The sequence below is a fragment of the Saimiri boliviensis genome, chromosome 12 (assembly GCF_048565385.1).
Source record: "Saimiri boliviensis isolate mSaiBol1 chromosome 12, mSaiBol1.pri, whole genome shotgun sequence".
Classification (NCBI taxonomy): Eukaryota; Metazoa; Chordata; class Mammalia; order Primates; family Cebidae; genus Saimiri; species Saimiri boliviensis.
This window is the reverse complement of record NC_133460.1, coordinates 5,251,022-5,269,556: the sequence shown is the minus strand read 5'-3', so window position 1 is coordinate 5,269,556 and position 18,535 is coordinate 5,251,022. Positions and strand designations below refer to the sequence as shown.

The window sequence follows — 18,535 nt, the reverse complement described above, 5'->3', positions numbered from 1 at the left end:
TTCGTCCTTGCGATCATGCTTCTAAGGTATTTTGGACCAGGCAAGGCTCTCTTAGTTTGAGTAATAGCATGTTGTTCAATGTGGTCATTAATACTCAGAATCTGGCAGCGCAACTACGGAAGTGAAGAAAAAAATGAAATCCTCTCATTGATTTCTAGGCTGAGAGATACAGAAACTCAAAGGGTCCTTATGTGAGAATCAGTGTTCCCGCTCTATGTCAATCTTAATATAACGAAATGCAGTAGATTTAATCTCTTCTATAATTTAATAATTGATAATTAATTACACTTAATGTAATATAATTAATTATATTTAATGAAATGTAAAGTTTATTTAAAATATTAATTACATTTAATGTAACATAATGGGAGTTTAATATACTAACTACATTTAATGTAATATAATAAACTTTACTTAATATATTAATTGCAGTTAATGCAATATAAGAAAGTTTACTTAAGGTATTAATTACAGTTAATGTAATATAAGAAAGTTTACTCAATATATTAATTGCAGTTAATGTAATATAATAAAGTTTACTCAATATATTAATTGCCATCAACATAACATTTTCTTAATATATTAATTACAGTTAATATAATAAAGTTTACTTAATCCATATTTAATACAATTGAATTTATACATATTACATGAATTAATATGTGTAAAGTATTATAACAATACCAGGAACTTAGGTTACATTAATATACTGCTTATTTTTATAGCATTATTATTTTAATAATTATTTATGTTACTGTTAAATAAGATGACATATATTTCTGTGCAGACAAGGTGACTTGATAGTAGTTGGGTTTTCCAAAGTGCCATATTTATATCCCTTAGAAGTATCCTGTGCTGAGACAGGAGTTGTTAGCTATAAAATAAATAGAACTGCTTTTGTGGAACAATAATTTTGCTCAAAGCTTTTGGAGGAAAAATGTTGTTTCCTGTTAAAAGGAAACAGATATACAGGTAATAGACAGCAAATGCACATGTGTTTTCTCAGAGAAAGCCTGAGACTTCAATCATCGTTGACATGCCTTTGGACTCTTCCATCTATGGCTGTAGAACCTCTAACAGTAAGGATGAGATTTCATCTGGCATTAGCTAATGGTACTTAAGTGGGAAATTTTGTAGAGCAGTAAATGATGACCCTATTCAACAGTGGTTTCTAATTTTGTAATATTATTATGCACAGTTACTGAGTTTGAGAATGCTAACTACATCCCTTTGTTGAAACACTAGCATGTGGTCAATAAAGGGTTAATGGGAAAATCCCAGAATCTGCTTTCTTTTTCAGGTTTCTAATGGTCAGCTTTGTGACAGAACCTCTTTGAGAACTTAGAGAAAGGAATCACCAAAGAGTACGTCTTCAGGCCCGGGAGATGGAGGATTTGTGGGAGTATGGAATAGGGATGGTGATTTTTCTCTGTACAGAAGTGATTTCTTGAAGTCAGCTCTTTACTGCACAATGTGGGATAGAATGCTAACACCTCCAATATAATGGCAGGAGGGGGAATGATTAGGAATATTGGCTAGAGTTGGTCTCGGTCTCTTTATTATGAAGGACCCACAGTTTACGTTTTTGACTTTTTTTCACCAAATAAAGGCTTATGGCAAGTTACTCGGATATGTTGGCAGAATTACAAGGCTACATTCATCACAGAACTTGAAGCTTGTGCCCCACTGCTGGGCCATACTGCCTGTCAGGCCCAAATTAGTATTTTTTACAAGCCCCAAAATGATATTGTAAAGAACACAATTATAGCTTAGGACATTGCCATCTGTGGTGGGACATTTCAAACAGAATTAAGTCTAGAGATTATGAGTGACACGTCATCGTCACTCAAACTGAAATTGGTATAGCACCTTCTGTTTTATTCAAAATTCTAAAGGGAAATTATTCTGCCACAAAACTTCTCATCTGTTAAGTAGCTCTTAAATTACTTTTTTTTTTTGACTTTGAAAAAACAAATAAAACCATTTTATTTGTGTGTGCATTAAGACGTTGAGATGTTGAGCCTGGATTTGTAAAAAACGTGTCCTGATGTTTGCTTCTCTTGCTCAGTCCTCTTTTCTACTTCTTCCTACCTTTTCTTTTTTATTTTGAATGTCGTTTTCTTCTTGTTATTTTTTAATCTTTTATTTAAGTTCAGGGGTACATGTGCAGGTTTGTTTCATAGGTAAACTTGTGTCATGGGGGTTCATTGCACAGATTATTTCATCACCCAGCTATTAAGCCTAGTACCTACCCATCGGTTATTTTTCCTGATCCTCTCCCTCCTCCCACCTTCCACCCTCAGATAGGACCCATACCTTTTCTTAAGAACCAGAAGCTCCAGGCATTAGAAGTGATCAAGGCTTTTTTTTTTTTTTTCCCCCCCAGGGATGGTCTTTTCTTAGTACACAAGAACTGCAGACAGAGAGAGTATTTGATGCTGCCTTACAACCTGAGCCAATAGAATTTTGTCAAAAGAATATTGAAGAGATGTTGGTAGAAAAGAGTCAAGAAAAAAGAAAGTGCAAGAGGAAAATATAAAAAAGTAGAGGGAAAATACCATAATGCAGCAAATCCTCATTAGAGTACTGAAAGTGTTGCCTCTCACAATCCAGTGATGTTCTCTCAAGTTAGAACCAAGGTGTGGGATTCAGATGATGCTACCGGCAATCCCTTTGGAATGTCTCCATTTGAAGGCTGACCTATTATTTCTTTAAGAGACCCACACAGACAAGTTTTCTCCAGGTCTGAACTGGATTTCCTTGGTTGGTTGAGCACCAGATAAGGAGTTGTCCTGATTTTAAGGGCCATGTGCACTATATGAAAAAGATGTAGCTTCAAAACCAAGACGAACACTGGGTGAGATGAGATGCAGATGCTCAGCGGTGTCTCAGAACCCGAGAGAAGAGCCTGTGTCAGACCCACTCGCTTTTTCGATAGCCTCCGGAATCCCTGCGGCATTCACCTTTTTCCGCCTCCTGTTTTCTGACCTCCTCGTGGTTTAGCTAAATGCATATAACTTGAGTAAGATTAAAAAGTGATTCTCAGAATCGGAACTTTGAGTTTCCTGCAAAAGGAATGTTTAAGTGTCTCGATATCCCAGGGTACCATTGATCTCACAGGCTAAGTGGGAGTTAGGAATCCTACAATTCCCATCAAGACCTATGGGATAGTAGATATGAACCTTTCAATCCTATATTGTATTCCACGTAGACCCAATGTGTCAGCAGGCAAAGAACTGCCATCCTACTGGTTGATAAAGAATTTATGATGTTAACTGACCCCAGATTCTAGACAACAAAGTAACCAAGAAAAAAAGTCTGTGTCCTACTCAAACTTGATTCATAGTTATCAAATAATAAGTATTGACTTCATGCCTGATGAACATTTATTTAATGAGAACGCTTTGACATTCTATCATCATTCATTTAAAATAGAGTATATAAAAACCTGATTTAGATATTGCCTGTAGTTGAAATTCCTGCATCCAGGTAGGGTTGGCTGTTTTAGAGAACATGCCCCTTCGTGTCCTGCCTGGATAGGTGGAAGGTGAGTATGTTTAACAACATTCGATCCAGGCATTTACAGTCATAGTTTGTTATTGCTGGAATTTGACCATCTCAATTCATTTTACTAGTGGTAAACTCGTCATGGATATTAAACGTGTGACTGTATTGATCTATGAAAGCTTAGAGATGACACAGTTTTATCATCAGTGCCTTTATTCGAATGAGTTTTAAGAGTCGGTTAGCGACTGCATTCTACTATGTTGTCTCGGACGTGAATAGTGCAAATGTCATTCTCTCTATTCTTCCAAAATGACCTTCATCTCTCTATGTGCATGAATTCCAGTTGGCCTTTAGCCTCTCCTCCAAGTTCAACACCTATCTATCCAGTCGCCTCTTGGGTAACCCTTTCTGGAGCTTTCATATACCCTACCCAACTTGATGTGGTCAAAATGAGCCTCTTATGTTTCCCAAATATTTATCTGATGCCCCTGAACCTGGTCATGCTTGCCACCATTCAGTCAATAACTTTTACAGTGATCTAGGAGTTGACCTTGACCTTTTGGTTTCTTTTACTTTTGATTTTATTTTTCACCACCCCCACTTACACATATCTTCTAGTCTTTCTTTCAGCAAGTCTTGTCAATTCAATTTATCAAACATGTATCAAATCCTTCATTTCCATTGTATCCTTACTGCCGTGACTTTGTGCAAACCCTCATCATCTTTTAGGCTAAGACACAATAAAATAATCTTCCAATGGCTCTTCTTGCTCCCAGTGTTCCTTTCTGCACACACCAGAGTAGCCTTCCTAGCATTGACTGTCCCACTTTCTTTTAGAGGAATTAAATCTAAATGTCTTAGCATGACCAGTGGACCCCTTTGTCATCTTACCTGTGCCCCCTTTCTGTGCCTGGTCTTCAGACGTCAACCCTCATCATCAGCTCGCCCAGTCACACCTCCGCACTTTTGCTTAAGCTGTTTCCTCTGGTTTCAATGCCTTTCTTCCCTGACTCTATTGAACAAATTACTATGCATCCTTTAAAATCCAACTCAAGCATCATCACCTTTTGAATTCTCTGCAAGATGCCCTTTGCCTTTAGTTGGAACAAAAGGCTTCCTCTACCAAGTAGATGCATAGCACAATTTATTCTGTTCTGTCACCTAGTACAGTCATTATACTACTAGTTTCTGTTATAATACTTGTTTGTAATTTTCTTTCTCCAACAGACTCACTCCACTTTGTATTCTCCAGGCCTCAAAGTATTCTGGAATGCAGTGGGCATTCATGTAAGTAATGTTAAAAGAATGACTCCATCAATTATATTTCTGTGACATTCTCAGGTAGGAAGATATCTTTATGCTTACAATTGGAAGAAAAAAAAAGAAAGAAAGAAAGAAAGAAAACCTCTAGCGGCAGAGAATTTGTATTTCTGTTAGCTCCCAGCATTTGGATTGTATTTCTGACAGGCTAGCCCACCAGCTATGCTTCATGAAAGACCATGAGCCACAGGGAAGAGGTTTATTCATCTCAGCACTGGGATATTTTGCTTTTCTTCAAGGCAGAGGAATCTAGGGACTCCTTTGCAGGCTGGCCATGTCTTGTGCAATCCCAGCTGTGTCTGGAGATTCTAGCAGGGATGCAGAGTGTGGTTGGGACTTCACAGGAAGTCGGCTTGCATCAGAAGCACATAGGGAAAGGGAAGAGAAATAGAAGGAAGGAAGCAAGCTTTCAGCAGCCAAGGAAACAACTTCCTCATCTCTGTCTGGCTCTGGGGCCAAACACACTATTGTTTCTGTTTATCTTCTCGTCTCCCCACCTCTGTTCCTCTGAGTTCTTTTCCTGTCACCTCTCATTCCTTCTATGTACTGTTTCGCTGACTTGTCATCAGACTCTACCAAGAAATCTACCTAATCTATCAGCCTTCTACCTCATCTTCCAAGTCTAGCCCTTGAGGCTTAATTATTCCATCTCCTTCTCAATTCCACATTTCTTGGAGAGACTCTGATTTGACTAGGTAGGGGCCTGTGTCTGACCTGGGTCCCTGGACCAGAGACTGATGAAGGCAGCAGGGCTGTGAGAGAAGCAGTTTCTCTAAGAAACCCTGCAGGGTTAGGGAGAAATGTTTAGTATCTCTACAGCACACATGGCAGAGATGCTGGCTGCACATCCCTAGAGCCATCTCTAGAAGATGGCTTCCTTCCCATCCTATAAACCCTGAGTCAGGGATGTCGCCAAGCATGTGAGATGTCCGCCTTCTTTCTGCACTTGGCCCAAATCAAATCCAGTCATTTTTATTGGGAGTCTTGTTGCATCCTCTTCTCTTTTTTTTTTTTTTTTTTAAAGACTGGGTTTCACCATATCGGTCAGGCTGGTCTTGAACTCCCGACCTCAGGTGATCCGCCTGCCTTGGCCTCCAAAGTGCTTGGATTACAGGAGGCATGAGCCACTATGTCCGGCTCACATACTCTTGTTTCTTTTGGGAGGTGATGTACTGCTGACATCTGTGGAGTGAGGGGATTTGGGGAAAAGGCGATTCATCATCTCTTTGATGATGTTTTATTCTGCAAACTTTGTCCAGTTTTTTCTTTCTCTGTCTCTTTCTTTCTCTTTCTTTCTTTTTTCTTCCTTCTCTCCTTCCTTCCTTTCTTTTCTTCCTTTTCCCTTTCTTCTTTCCTTTCTTCCTTCCCTTCCTTCTCTCCCTCCTTCCCTCCTTCCCTCCCTACCTCTCTTCCTCCTTCCTTCCTTCCTTGCTTGCTTTCTTTTTTATTTCTCCTTCCTTCCTTCCTTCCTTACTCGCTTTCTCTTTTATTTCTTTCTCTTTCTTTCTTTTCTTTTTCTTTTCTTTTCTTTTCTTTTTTTTTTTTTTTGATGAACTCTCACTCTGTTACCCATGCTGGAGTGCAGTGGCATAATCTTGGCTCATTGCAACATCTGCCTCCCAGGTTCAAGCAATTCTCGTGTCTCAGCCTCCTGACTAGCTGGGAATACAGATGTGCATCACCGTGCTCAGCTAATTTTTGTATTTTTAGTAGATACAGGGTTTCACCATGTTGCCCAGGCTTGTCTCGAACTCCCGACCTCAGGTGATTCACCTGCCTCAGCCTCCCAAAGTGCTGGGACTATAGGCGTAAGCCACCGTGCCCAGGCCAGTTTCTTATTGAAGATACTCAAGGGAGCATTGTTCTAAGGAAGATGGCATGATCACACAGGGGTATCTCCAAGTGAAACTCTTCTACCTTGAAAAGGTCTCTGCTGGTATAACAGACAGAAACATCCATGATTACATATGTACCTTTCCCTATGTAAGTCCTAGTCTTCTGCCCTGGGACCCCAGGATACCCTGCAACACATGGAAATAAAATGTCCCTCCTGCCTCTGGGCTCTCACAGTTGTTATCCTGAATTTTCTTTTCTTTTTTCTGTTTTAGCCCTGCCTACTTATCTATTTTGTTTTCTGGTGATTAGTGAACATGGATTGCCCTCCAAGGCTTTTTGTTGGCAGGGTACATGTCTGCCTCATTTTGGTAGCTCTGTAGTGCAAATCAGATCGCAAGTGCTCAATAAATCCTTGAATGAAACAAAAGAAAGAAACCAGTTCGTGTGGTAATTATAATCCTGACAGCCTCAGCATCTTATCCAAGGTATTTATCTCCATTATCTCACTCTCATCTCATCACAAAGTTATTTCCCACCCAACCATTGCCAAAATCTGTCATTTTCTTGTTTCTTATCTGTCTCCCTCACTAGAACATAAGCTCCATGAGGGCTATGGTTTGGTTTACCCCATGGACAAGACCATAGCTTCTGTTTATGTTTATTTGGTTGGTCCTTATTGCAGAAATAAACAAAGACCAACCAAATAAAAATGAACAGAGGCTATTTATTCAGAGCTTGCTATAGCAAGGAGTCAGCCATCATCACTTGCATTTTGGCAGAAACCCAGAGGCAGGCAGAGGAGTAGGAAAATTTTGTAGTAGAAAAAGAAAGGGACAGCTTCAGATACGTCCTGCAGGATGGGGAAGCTGTAGATAGCCTAAGCAGAAAGGGGTGTTCCAGCTAGGCGCAGTGGCTCATGCACTTTGGGAGGCTGAGGTGGGTGGATCATGAGGTCAGGAGTTCAAGACCAGCCTGATTAACATAGTCAAACCCCTCTCCACCAAAAATCCAAAAAAATCAGGTGGGCGTGGTGATGGGCCCCTGTGATCCCAGCTACTCGGGAGGCTGAGGCAGGAGAATTGCTTGAATCTGGGAGGCGGAGGTTGCAGTGAGCCAGGATCATGCCATTGCACTCCAGGCCAGGTGACAGTAGAAGACTCTGTTAAAAAAGAAAGAAAAAGAAAAGAAAAACGAAATTGATTAGGGTGAATACTTGGCTTTCTCTGTTTGGTTTTAAGTTTGAGGTGGGGACAAAAATTAGGAAAGCTGTCAGTTATGAATCTCATCCTGATTCTTTCTGAGACAGTGGATTTTTGTTTGGCTTCCTGGACCAATGACCAGAGATAGTAACCTGACTTCCTTCCACAATAGAATCGTGACTTGTGGATGACAGGCTGGCTTCCTGGGCTGGTTACTGTAGATAACAAGCTGGTTTCCTGGCTGGTTGCTGCAAATGGTGGGTCAGATTTCTCCTTTTCTCTCTGGTCTGGCCAGTGCCCATTTGTGTAAACAGTTTGGGAGGGAGCATTAAAAAGGAAGGAAAGAAGGGTAGGAAAAGGGTGGGGCCATCATAGTACTGTTATCCAATTTTTATTATCCAGATTCTATTTCAAACACTTTAATCCCATTTTGATGTCAAGGAATAGTAAGTCATCCCAGAGCAGACATGCCATCTGTTTGCAGGATCCTTTAATCATATCCCATGGTCCGAAGCTATAACACCGTGAAGAGGAAAAAGACTCTTTTCCTGTCAATTGGCAGAGTGGGAGCCAAAGGCTTTTGAGGAGGCACTTAAAGAATTTTCAGTTTGCAATTGTGCAGAAGCTGTTGTTCAGGTAATTTAACATTGATTTCAGTTTAAAAGGCAATTAAGACAAAATGGGCAGCCACTAGCCACTTATGTTAAATAAGCTTGGATTTAAATTGTTCCTCATCACCACCTTTGTTTTCTATGTCTGGGCTCTTCTATGCTAATTTAGCATGGGATGGTGTGGTGGTCCAAGTGGGGCAGGTGGGCAGGTGAGGGAACTCAGCCAGGGAAATGGTTATTGAAAGAGAAAGAAGTTGGTCAGAAATTGTCCTCATGGTGAGATGAGTCCCAACCTTACTCCTCATCCTGCTAGAATGTCCAGGCAGAGCTGGGATTGCACAAGACATGGCCAGGCCTGCAAGAGTTCCCAGATCCCTTTGCCTTGAATCCCAGCGGCTCAGGAGGCTGAGTACTTTTTAGATCTGGTTCCTTAGATCTAAAAACTTAAATATGGTGCCCACTTTTTGGACTCATCAGTTTCACTTCTAATTATTTACCCTGAGATAAGGTACAGAGAAAATCTCGTAACATCAGGGGCAAGAATGTTCATTGCAGTGTTATTTAACATAAAATAAAAAGAAACTCTGTGTCCTTCGAGTGGAATACATAAACTGATACTGTACATTTTTTGTCCTTACAGCAGAAAATGTTCATGATACACTGCAAAGTGCAAAAGATGAAGGCAGCTTATACAGTAACATCCTAATTGTGTATTTATTATTTTTTAGTTATATAAGCAATGAAAAATGTCTGAAGTTGGTAGACCTCTAACAAAATAGTCCATACAGCTCTCTTTGGGTGGCAAAATGATGTTATTTTTTTCTAGTGCTTTTTGAAATTTCCTAAATTTTCCACAATAAACACTCAGAGGTTTTATAATTATAAAACACATCAAAAACAATGTTTGTTGTAATGCTGCTAGAAGAACTTTCCTGTCAGCAGTGTGCTTGATTCCTGTCATCTCAAGGATGAGGCTATATGTACATGCTAAATTATGAGGTGGTAGAATGGATATTCAATTGCAATAATTCTGTTTCTTGCTTGAAGAAAGTCTGCTAAGCTTCAGAAATGAGCGCCATTCACTTGGTCTTTGTTTAAATTTGTAAGGTGAACCATTTGGTAGAGAATGCTTTGAAAATATGCCCAGGTGATTCATGCATTTGTCTATTAGAAAACATGGTCACTTACCAGCAACCAATATAGAGGTAATGGTATTCGTTTAGAAATATAACCACAACAAGTCCACTATAAATCATATGTTCTCCCATCTCAATATGCTTCATTAAGCTCACCTTTCTTAATGTAACTGGATTATTAGGTGTCAGGACAAAGAAAATCAGTAGGTCCTACTGTTCTAATCCTGCAAAGTTCCAATGTGGTTGCTATGTAATTTTATTTTTTTAGATGGAGCTTGCTTTATGCTTTTCTATAGGAAAATATTTTGAAACTGGTAAAGAAGCAATATTACTATATTGTGAGGCATATCTCAGTAGGTCATTACCATAACTTCTAGCAGAAAGGATAATCTACATCGCATTTTACATCAAGGATAAGACTGATTTTTATAAAAATCTTTAGTGCATTGAAGCTTAACGTCTTTTTATTTTCCCTCTATGAAGAAGCAATTAGATGCTGGAGTTTTCCAGAAATGTTAGGTGGGCATAAACCAAACCTTGATGTTTTTCTTTTTGAAGGTTTTATGATCCAACATTTGAAGACAAAAGGCAGTTCCCAGGTGAGAAAAATGTTACTGGTACAATGTCAGTCATCAACAGTCACATGGCCAGGGGCTCCACCCTTTTCTTCTATTTACATCTGTTTGAAAAATAAAGAAATACAGGAAATGGCAAAGAAAATAATAAGCACCTGTAATTCCACTAGCGAAAACTACCCGTTTTGTATGATTTCTTCCAGGGATGTGTGTATACAAATATGTATGAAGACTTATACATACACTTTTAAAAATAGTAAATACACACCTTTTGCACTTAAGGCAAGACATAGAGATGTACAGGCACACCCTGGAGATACAGTAGTTCAGTCACAAACAGCTGCAATACTGTAAATCATAATAAAGGGAGTCACACTATTTTTGTTTTTTTCCCAGTGCATATAAAAAAAAAGTCACGTTTTTTTGTTGTTGTTTCCTGGTGTATATACGTTTATACTATATTGTAATCTATGAAGTGTGCGATAGCATTGTATCTAAAAAATGATGTGTATACCTTAAAAGGGCTTTATTGCTGAAATTAAGATGCCAACAATCATCTGAACCTTTAATGAGTTCCAGTCTTTTTGCTGGTGGCGGGTTTTGCGTCGATGTTGATGGCGTTGTAGTGGTCAGGGTTGTAGTTGCTGAAGGTTGGGGTGACTGTGGCAATGTCTTAAAATGAGGCAACAGTGAAGCTTTTCACATGGATTGACTCTTTCTTTCATGAAATATCTCTCTGTCTTACATCATGCTATTTGATAGCATTTTACCTACTGTAGAACTCCTTTCAAAATTGAGGTCAGTCCTCTCAAACTTTGCTGCGGCTTAATCAGCTAAGCGTATGTGATATTCTAAACTCTCTGTTGTCATTTCAGCAAGGCTCACAGCATCTTTACTGGGTGTAGATTCCATCTCAAGGAACCACTTTTTTCTGCTGATCCATGAGAAGCAACTCGTCATCTGTTAAAGTTGTATTGTGAGGTTGTGGCAACGTAGCTGCATCTTCAGGCTCCACTTGTGAATTCTACTTCTTTTGCTGTTTCCTCCACATCTCCAGGTTCTTCCTCCACTGACGTCCTGAGCCCTTCCGAGTCATGCTTGAGAGTTGGAATCAACTTCTTCCAAACTCTTGTTAATGTTTATATTTTGACCTCCTTCCATGAATTGTGGATTTTCTTAATCACATCTAGAAAAGTAAATATTTTTGAAGGTTTTCAGTGTACTTCACCCTGATCCGTCAGAGGAATCACTATTTATGGCAGCTATAACCTTATGAAATATATTTCCTAAATGATAAGACTGAAAAGTCAAAATTACTCCTTGATCCATTGGCCACAAGACTATATGTTACATTAACAGGCACAAACACAACACTCATCTTCCTGTACATCTCCCTTAGAGCTTATGGCTGACCAGGTGCGTTGTCAATGTGCAGCAATATTTTGAAAGGGATCTTTTTTTCTGAGTAGTAGAGCTCAATAGTTATTGGGCTTAAAGTATCCAGCAAACCATGCAATAAACAGATGTACTGTTCCATTTCTACAGCGTAGACAGAGTAGATTTAGCATCATTCTGAAGGGCCCTAGGGTTTTCAGAATGGTAAATGAAAACTGCTTTCAATTTAAAGTTACCAGCTGTGTTAGCCCCTAACAAGAGAGTCAGCTTCTGCTTTGAAGCTTTGAAGTCAGGTGTTGACTTCTTCCTATCTATGAAAGTCACAGATGCCTTCTTCTTCCAAGAGAAAGCTGTTTGGTCTATACTGAAAATCCGTCATTTAGTGTAGCCACATTTGTCAGTGATCTTAGCTTGATTTTCCGGGTAAGTTGCTGCAGCTTCTCCATCAGCATTTGCCATTTCACCTTCTACTTCTATGTTATAGAGACTGCTCCTTCTCCTCAACGTCATAAACCAATCTCTGCTAGCATCATACATTTTTTTTTTGGCAGTTTTCCTAACTCTCACTGCCTTCATAGAATTAAAGAGGATTAAGGCCTTGATCTGGATTAGGCTTTGGCTCAAGAGAATGTTGTGGCTGGTTTGATCTTCCATCGGAACTACTAAAACTGAGTCCACACAAGCAACAAGGCTGTTTTGCTTATTATTAGTGTGTTCAAGGGAGTAACAATATTCACATTCCTTCAGTAACTGTTTCTTTACATTCACAACTTGGCTAGTTGGTACAGGAGGCCTTGCTTTTGTGCTGTCCCAGCTTTAAAAGTGTCTTCGTCATGAAGCTTAATCCTTTCTAGCTTTTGATTTAAAGTGAGAAGTATGTGGCTCTTCCTTTCACCTGAACACTTAGAGGCTATTGCAGGGTTATTAATTGGTCTAATTTCAAGATTGTTGTGCCTTAGGGAATGGGGAGGCCCAAGGAGAAGGAGGGAGCTGGGGCAACAGCCTGTCATTGGAACAGTCAGAATGCACACAATCTTTATCCATTAAGTTTGCCATCTTATATGGACACAGTTTTTGGCACCCCGAAACAATGATAATAGTATCATAAAAGGTCACCGATTACAGATCACAGTAACAGATTTAGTCACAATGAAAAGGTTTGATATATTGTGAGAATTACCCAAATGTGTTACAGAAACATGAAGTAAGCATGTGCTACTGGAAAAAAGTGGCACCAACAGACTTGCTCAGCACAAGGTTGCCACAAAACTTCCCTTTATATAAAATACAATATCTGCAAAGTATAGTGAAGTGAAAGACAATAAAATGAGGTGTGCTTATGTGTGTGTGCCTGTATATACACACACAAGTTTAAAGGTTTCGTACTGTATTCGTCTGTTCTCACACTGCTATAAAGACATACCTGAGACTGGGTAATTTATAAAGAAAAGTGGTTTAATTGGCTCACAGTTCCAGATGGCTGGGAAAGCCTCAGGAAACTTTCAATCATGGCAGAAGAGGAAGTAGACATATCTTACACAGCGGCAGGTGAGAGACAGTGAGAAAGATTAGGGAAAACTGCCTTACAATACCATCAGATCTCTGGAGGCTGAGGCAGACAGATCACTTGAGGTCAGGAGTTCAAGGCCCCCCTGGCCAACATGCCTACACCCCCGTTTCTACAAACAACATAAAAATTAGCTGGGCATGGTGATGCACACCTGTAGTCCCAGCACTTGAGGGGCTGAGGCAGGAGAACCAGTTGAACCCGGGAAGTGGAGGTTGCAGTGAGCTGAGATAATGCCACTGCACTCCAGCCTGGGTGGCAGAACGAGACTCCATCTCAAAAACAAAAACAAAAATCCCATAAAACCATCAGCTCTCATGAGAACTCACTCGCTATCACACGAACAGCATGGGGGAAACAGCCCCTGTGATCAATCATCTCCCACCTGATTTCTCCCCTTGGCACATGGGAATTATGGCCTTTTACAGAAAAAAGTTCACCAATCATCAGTCTAGGCCAGGCATGGTAGCTCATTACTGTAATCCCAGCACTTTGGAAGGCTGAGAGGCAGGTGGGTCATTTGAGATCAGGAGTTGGAGACCAGCCTCACCAACATGGTGAAACCCCATCTTTACTAAGAATAGAAATAATTAGCCAAGCATAGTGGTGGATGCCTATAATCTCAGCTACTTGGGAGGCTGAGGCACGAGAATTGCTTAGACCCGGGAGGCAAACAGAGGTTGCAGTCAGGTGAAATCATGCCACTGCCCTCCAGGCTAGGCAACAGAGCCTTTTTAAATTAAGGTATATACATCTCAAAAAACAACAACAACAAAAAAACCACTGGTCTAGAAAAATGGGACTGAAATTCATAATCGTGTTATCTCTAGGGAAAGAGGGAGGAGACTACTTTTTATATGAAGTTGAGAGCTCCATTTCTTCTAAGAGAACACTTATGTATTGGTTTCAGATATTTTTAGAAAGTGATATAAGTGTACACACATGTAACATAGAGTATGTATACATACACACTTTTCATTTAAAACAAGCTATGTTCATATATGTTATATGCATGTAAAGGGCCAGACAGTAAACCTTTTAGACTCCCTGAGCCATTTGATTTCTCACAGACACTCAACTCTGCAGGTGTAGATGAAGCCAGTCATAGCTACCCATAAACAAATGGGCATAGCTACATTTCAATAAAACCTCAGGCGTCGGTGCTGACCTTTGAATTTCCTACGTTTTTTACACATCACAAAATATTATTCTTTTTTTGATTTTTACAAATTATTTAAAATATAAGAAATATTTTTAGCTAGCCAGCTGTACAGAAACAGAGAATGGCTGAATTTGATTCTAGGGCTGTATTTAGCTATGTTCCATTTTGGACTGTTTCCTGTACATTCACAAATATTTGTATATCTACAGAGAAGCTGTATTATTATATTAGTGCATTCTCTTTCAGAAATGGTGTCATACATGTACAAATCATTTAAAACCTTGTGTGTTTATCTCAGCCATTCATTTTTGCTGAGAAATAGATGTATATATATGTACTTTCTAGTGTATATCTTTATTTTCATTCCTGCATATCCATGTCTACATAGTGATGGATATATTCATATGTGGCTTTATTTGATGTTTTTCACTGCTATATAGTATTCCATTATATGATATGCTGTATTTTTAATGGCAGATGGATATAGGGTATTTAGTCTTTTGCCTCCCTGCCTAACCCCATCCTGTATCACAAGCAGTGTCCATTATATCCAGACATATCCAGACACATACCTTGTGCATGTTTTTTAGGACAGACATGAGAAATAGAACTGTTTGATAACAGGATGTGCACATTTTCATTTTAATAGGTACTTGTAAATCAGCTTCCAGAGTGACAATATCAGTTTACAGTGTCCATGGGAGACTCTCCTGCTGTTCTTGGCTTGGGAGATTGCACCCCTTGCTGTTTTACTTATGGGGTGGGAGCAAGAAAACAACCTTATCTCTGTACCTTGCCTCGTAGCTACAGATTCCAGTGTGAAACTTCATGTCCCTTTGGGTGACTGCAGACATGGTTTTAACTCTTTGCTGTGCCCCTTGGACATGAGAATAGCAATTTATATCAATAACCAGGTCTGGCAACATCTGCCAAGGTTGTCACACTCTGATTAAATGGCCACATGTGCTGAGAACACGAGCACAATGGGGTTGTAATTAGGGCTTGCTGTCTCTCCATCGGCCACCCACACAAGGCTTCCCTTCACATAACCTTGGTTTTGTGAACTGATTTGTGAATCAAATTATTCCACTGAGGATGCCAGTGTGTGCTGTGATAATAATAATGCTCCCTGTTTGTGAATCTCTGTAATTATACAGGGTTCTGGATAAGCTAAAAGCCTAAACACCTTTTTGACATTTTACCTAGTGCTGTTGGAAAATGTGTCAGGGAATGATAGAAGATAATATTGGAAGTTAACTTTAAAATAATAGGGAGTAGAGTATATTATTCATGGTATCAGTATTGCGAAATAAGATTTTACCTTATGATTATCTCGGCATCCTTTAAATACCACTGACCTCCTAAGAAAGGTAGGCAGAAAGAACACAAATAGACTTTTCTTAGCACTGCAAGGAGAAACACTGTGTTAATACCGTATTAAAAACATGCTTAATGCGCAGAAGAAAAAAGAATCCTTCCTCATTTTGTTCCTGGTGTGATAAAGATGAATGATGGTTACATAAGGAATTGGCATGTAAAAAAAAAAAAAAAAAAAAAAAAAAAAAAAAAAAAAAACCTTGAAATATTGCCTCTAGATACGGAGTTGTAATAAATGTGAAAATATTTGAAAGATTTATTAGCATTTAAAAATTGCTTACCAATGCATACAATCCTAATCAGTTGTGTACAAGGCCTTTGAGTAAAATAAGGTATCTAAGAAGGACACAGGAAGCCAATGAATACTTCACTTATTGTTAATCAAATGTAAAAGGGATATAGGTATATGAAATTTTCTTCCCGACTTAGATCCCTCCTTTTGAAATAGTAAGTGCTTGAGGTAGCCAAGCCATCTTAGTGTACAGCTTGCAGTTCTATCTGCGAAAAGAAAGGAAAAAATAAACAGACAAACTAGTTTTTCTACATCCAAAAGAGCCATTTCCGCAGCCAATCCATTTTTTGGTCCCTGCCAAAATCAACCCTTAAGCTGAAGATAGGTAAAACCTGTGTAACTCATTTCTATTAAAGTGAAACACATGTATGAGGACTTCTTGGGAAAATAATAGGAAATTTACTTTGATGCTTTTATCATTCAAGGTAAACACATTTAAAAGGTGATCTGTAAAGTTCAACAGAGGCGACAGTTGTTTTCCTCCTAGAAGCAGGCTGAAACCTCAGCGCATTCTCAGTTAGCAGGCAACGTGGAAGAAGAGTTGAGATCCTAAAGCTTCACTCCTCCATAAAGTACAGCTGCTTCTTGGAGACGGTCCTGATGAAAGCTTAGCTGTTTGGGGCGGGAGGCGAGATCTGGGGCGCCGTGCTGGGGTCTTTTTTTTTTTTTTTTAACTAGTATTTCTAGGCGAAGTACCATATTGGAAGTCATAAATACTGCGCGGTGGACGTCTTGAATAATGCAGGAGTAGCGTAAGTAATTGGGAGTGCTTATATCCGCCTTTAGACGTTTGATTGCTCGTGAGTTAAAATTGGTTGTCAAGTGCGGACTCAGGGGACCGAGCAAGGTGCCCTATTCTGTCATGTGGTACATATTTAATGCCTGGAAGAACAAGGGAAGGGACACGTGCGGGAGAGAGAGAGAAAGAGAGAGAGAGAGAGAGAGACAGAGAGAGAAAGAGAGAGAGACGAGAGAGAGAGAGAGAAAGAGAGAGAGAGACGAGAGAGAGAGAGAGAGAGAGAGAGAGAGAGAGAGAGAGAGAGAGAGAGAGAGAGAGAGAGAGAGAGAGAGAGAGAGAGAGAGAGCCGCGAGATACCGCCGCCAGCTCCGAGCTTTGCAAGCGCTTCCGAAGCGTGGGGGCGGGACCCGCGCAGCCCCAGCATCCACCGCCTTCCCCCACCAGCAAGACTTTGCCAAAAAAAAAAAAAAAAAATCGGACGTCTAATTTGGCGAGCGTTTTGGCGCGGACAGAGGCCGAGGCCGGCTGGGGAAGCCGGCCCGGGGCGCCGGCGCCGCGGTGGCCTCGCTTTGTGTGCGCCGCGGTGGCCTCGCTTTGTGTGCGCCCCCGGCTGTTGATTGCTTCCTTGCACGGGCTGCTCGCTCTCGCGCCCGCGCGCTCGGGGCGTTCTGCACCTGCTGGCGGCCGCGCCAGGCAGCCCGGGCGAGCGAAGGCGCGCGGCGCGCACGGCGGATGACTGGAATCATTTACATTGCTAGCACGTGGGTGCCGTTTGCCGTGGCCTCGGACTTCGCCGGTGCTCTGTTCTCCCGGTGAGGAAGCAGGAGGCACTTTGCAGCCGACGATGAAATCTTGGCAGCTAATTGCAGTCGTGGGAGATGCCCTTCAGGTAAGGCGGGCGGAGAAGACTCTGAAACAGTCAGGGAAGGAGAGAAAGAGAGAGGGAGGAGGGAGGAGGGAGGGAGGGAGAGGGAGGCAGCTTCTGCAGAGGCTTCCTGAAGCCCACTGACTCCGCGGGAGGGGGTTGCAGAGGGACGGGGGCGGGCGACAGGGGGAGGAGTGTGCAAATTGACATTTTTGGCTGCCTGTGGCAGAGGAGCAGCCGTCAGCCTCTGTCCATCGTTAGCGCAGAGACGGTGGCGGCGTGTGCGCCTCCGGGGCTGCTGATTAGAATAGGGGACTTGGCCGCGGATGGAATCCGGGAAACCCGAACCGGCGATGGAAGGATGAGGCTGCGTTTGCAGCGCGTGAATGGGTCGCGGTATGTAATCCCAGCCCCGGCTCCGGAGGACCTCCGAGGCTGCTCTCAGGGCTCGCCCTGGGCGCCCCGGGGAGTGGGGTGGGGTGGGGGGTGGTCTAGACGCCTGGAGAGGGCGAGGGGGCGTTTAGAGGGACTGGGGAGCCCGGAGATGGATCGATTATCTTTACCCACTGGAAGTTAGTAGGCAACTTCCTTGCCAATGTTCATTGGCTCCGTTTAACTTTATTCCCAGAGATGAATAAGCGTTTATTAAGAACCGATGTAAAAGTCCCCATAGGCTAGCGATGGTTTTGCAAGAGATGCGCTGCTCTGGAAGTGAGAGGTTGAGGCAGTGAATAGCCAGATGGGTCGTGCATTCGCGAAGTTGGCGTGCTCGCGTTGCAAGGGAGCCGGTGTGTGCATGTGTGAGCATATGCGCTGCACGTCTGTGTAAACACGTCCACCATGCCAGTCGCACTGGTGTACTCTTTATCTTCTCTGCTCGATCCCCACGGAAGAGAGATCACATTGAGGATCCTGAATACGCCTCGACTTGAGGAATAAGCTCTGTCCCATTTG

The 18,535-nt window shown here is 41.2% G+C and overlaps 1 protein-coding gene and 1 long non-coding RNA gene across 2 annotated transcripts in view; both read left to right on the top strand.

The window, feature by feature from the left end:
- Positions 1-18,535, top strand: part of RBFOX1 (RNA binding fox-1 homolog 1) — a 2,539,409-nt gene that overhangs the window by 1,269,528 nt on the left and 1,251,346 nt on the right.
- Positions 639-18,535, top strand: part of LOC141580675 (uncharacterized) — an 87,428-nt gene continuing 69,531 nt past the window's right edge. The window contains exon 1 of the long non-coding RNA XR_012512988.1: positions 639-17,605. This is a non-coding gene — a long non-coding RNA (uncharacterized LOC141580675). The remainder of the gene's footprint in view (positions 17,606-18,535) is intronic.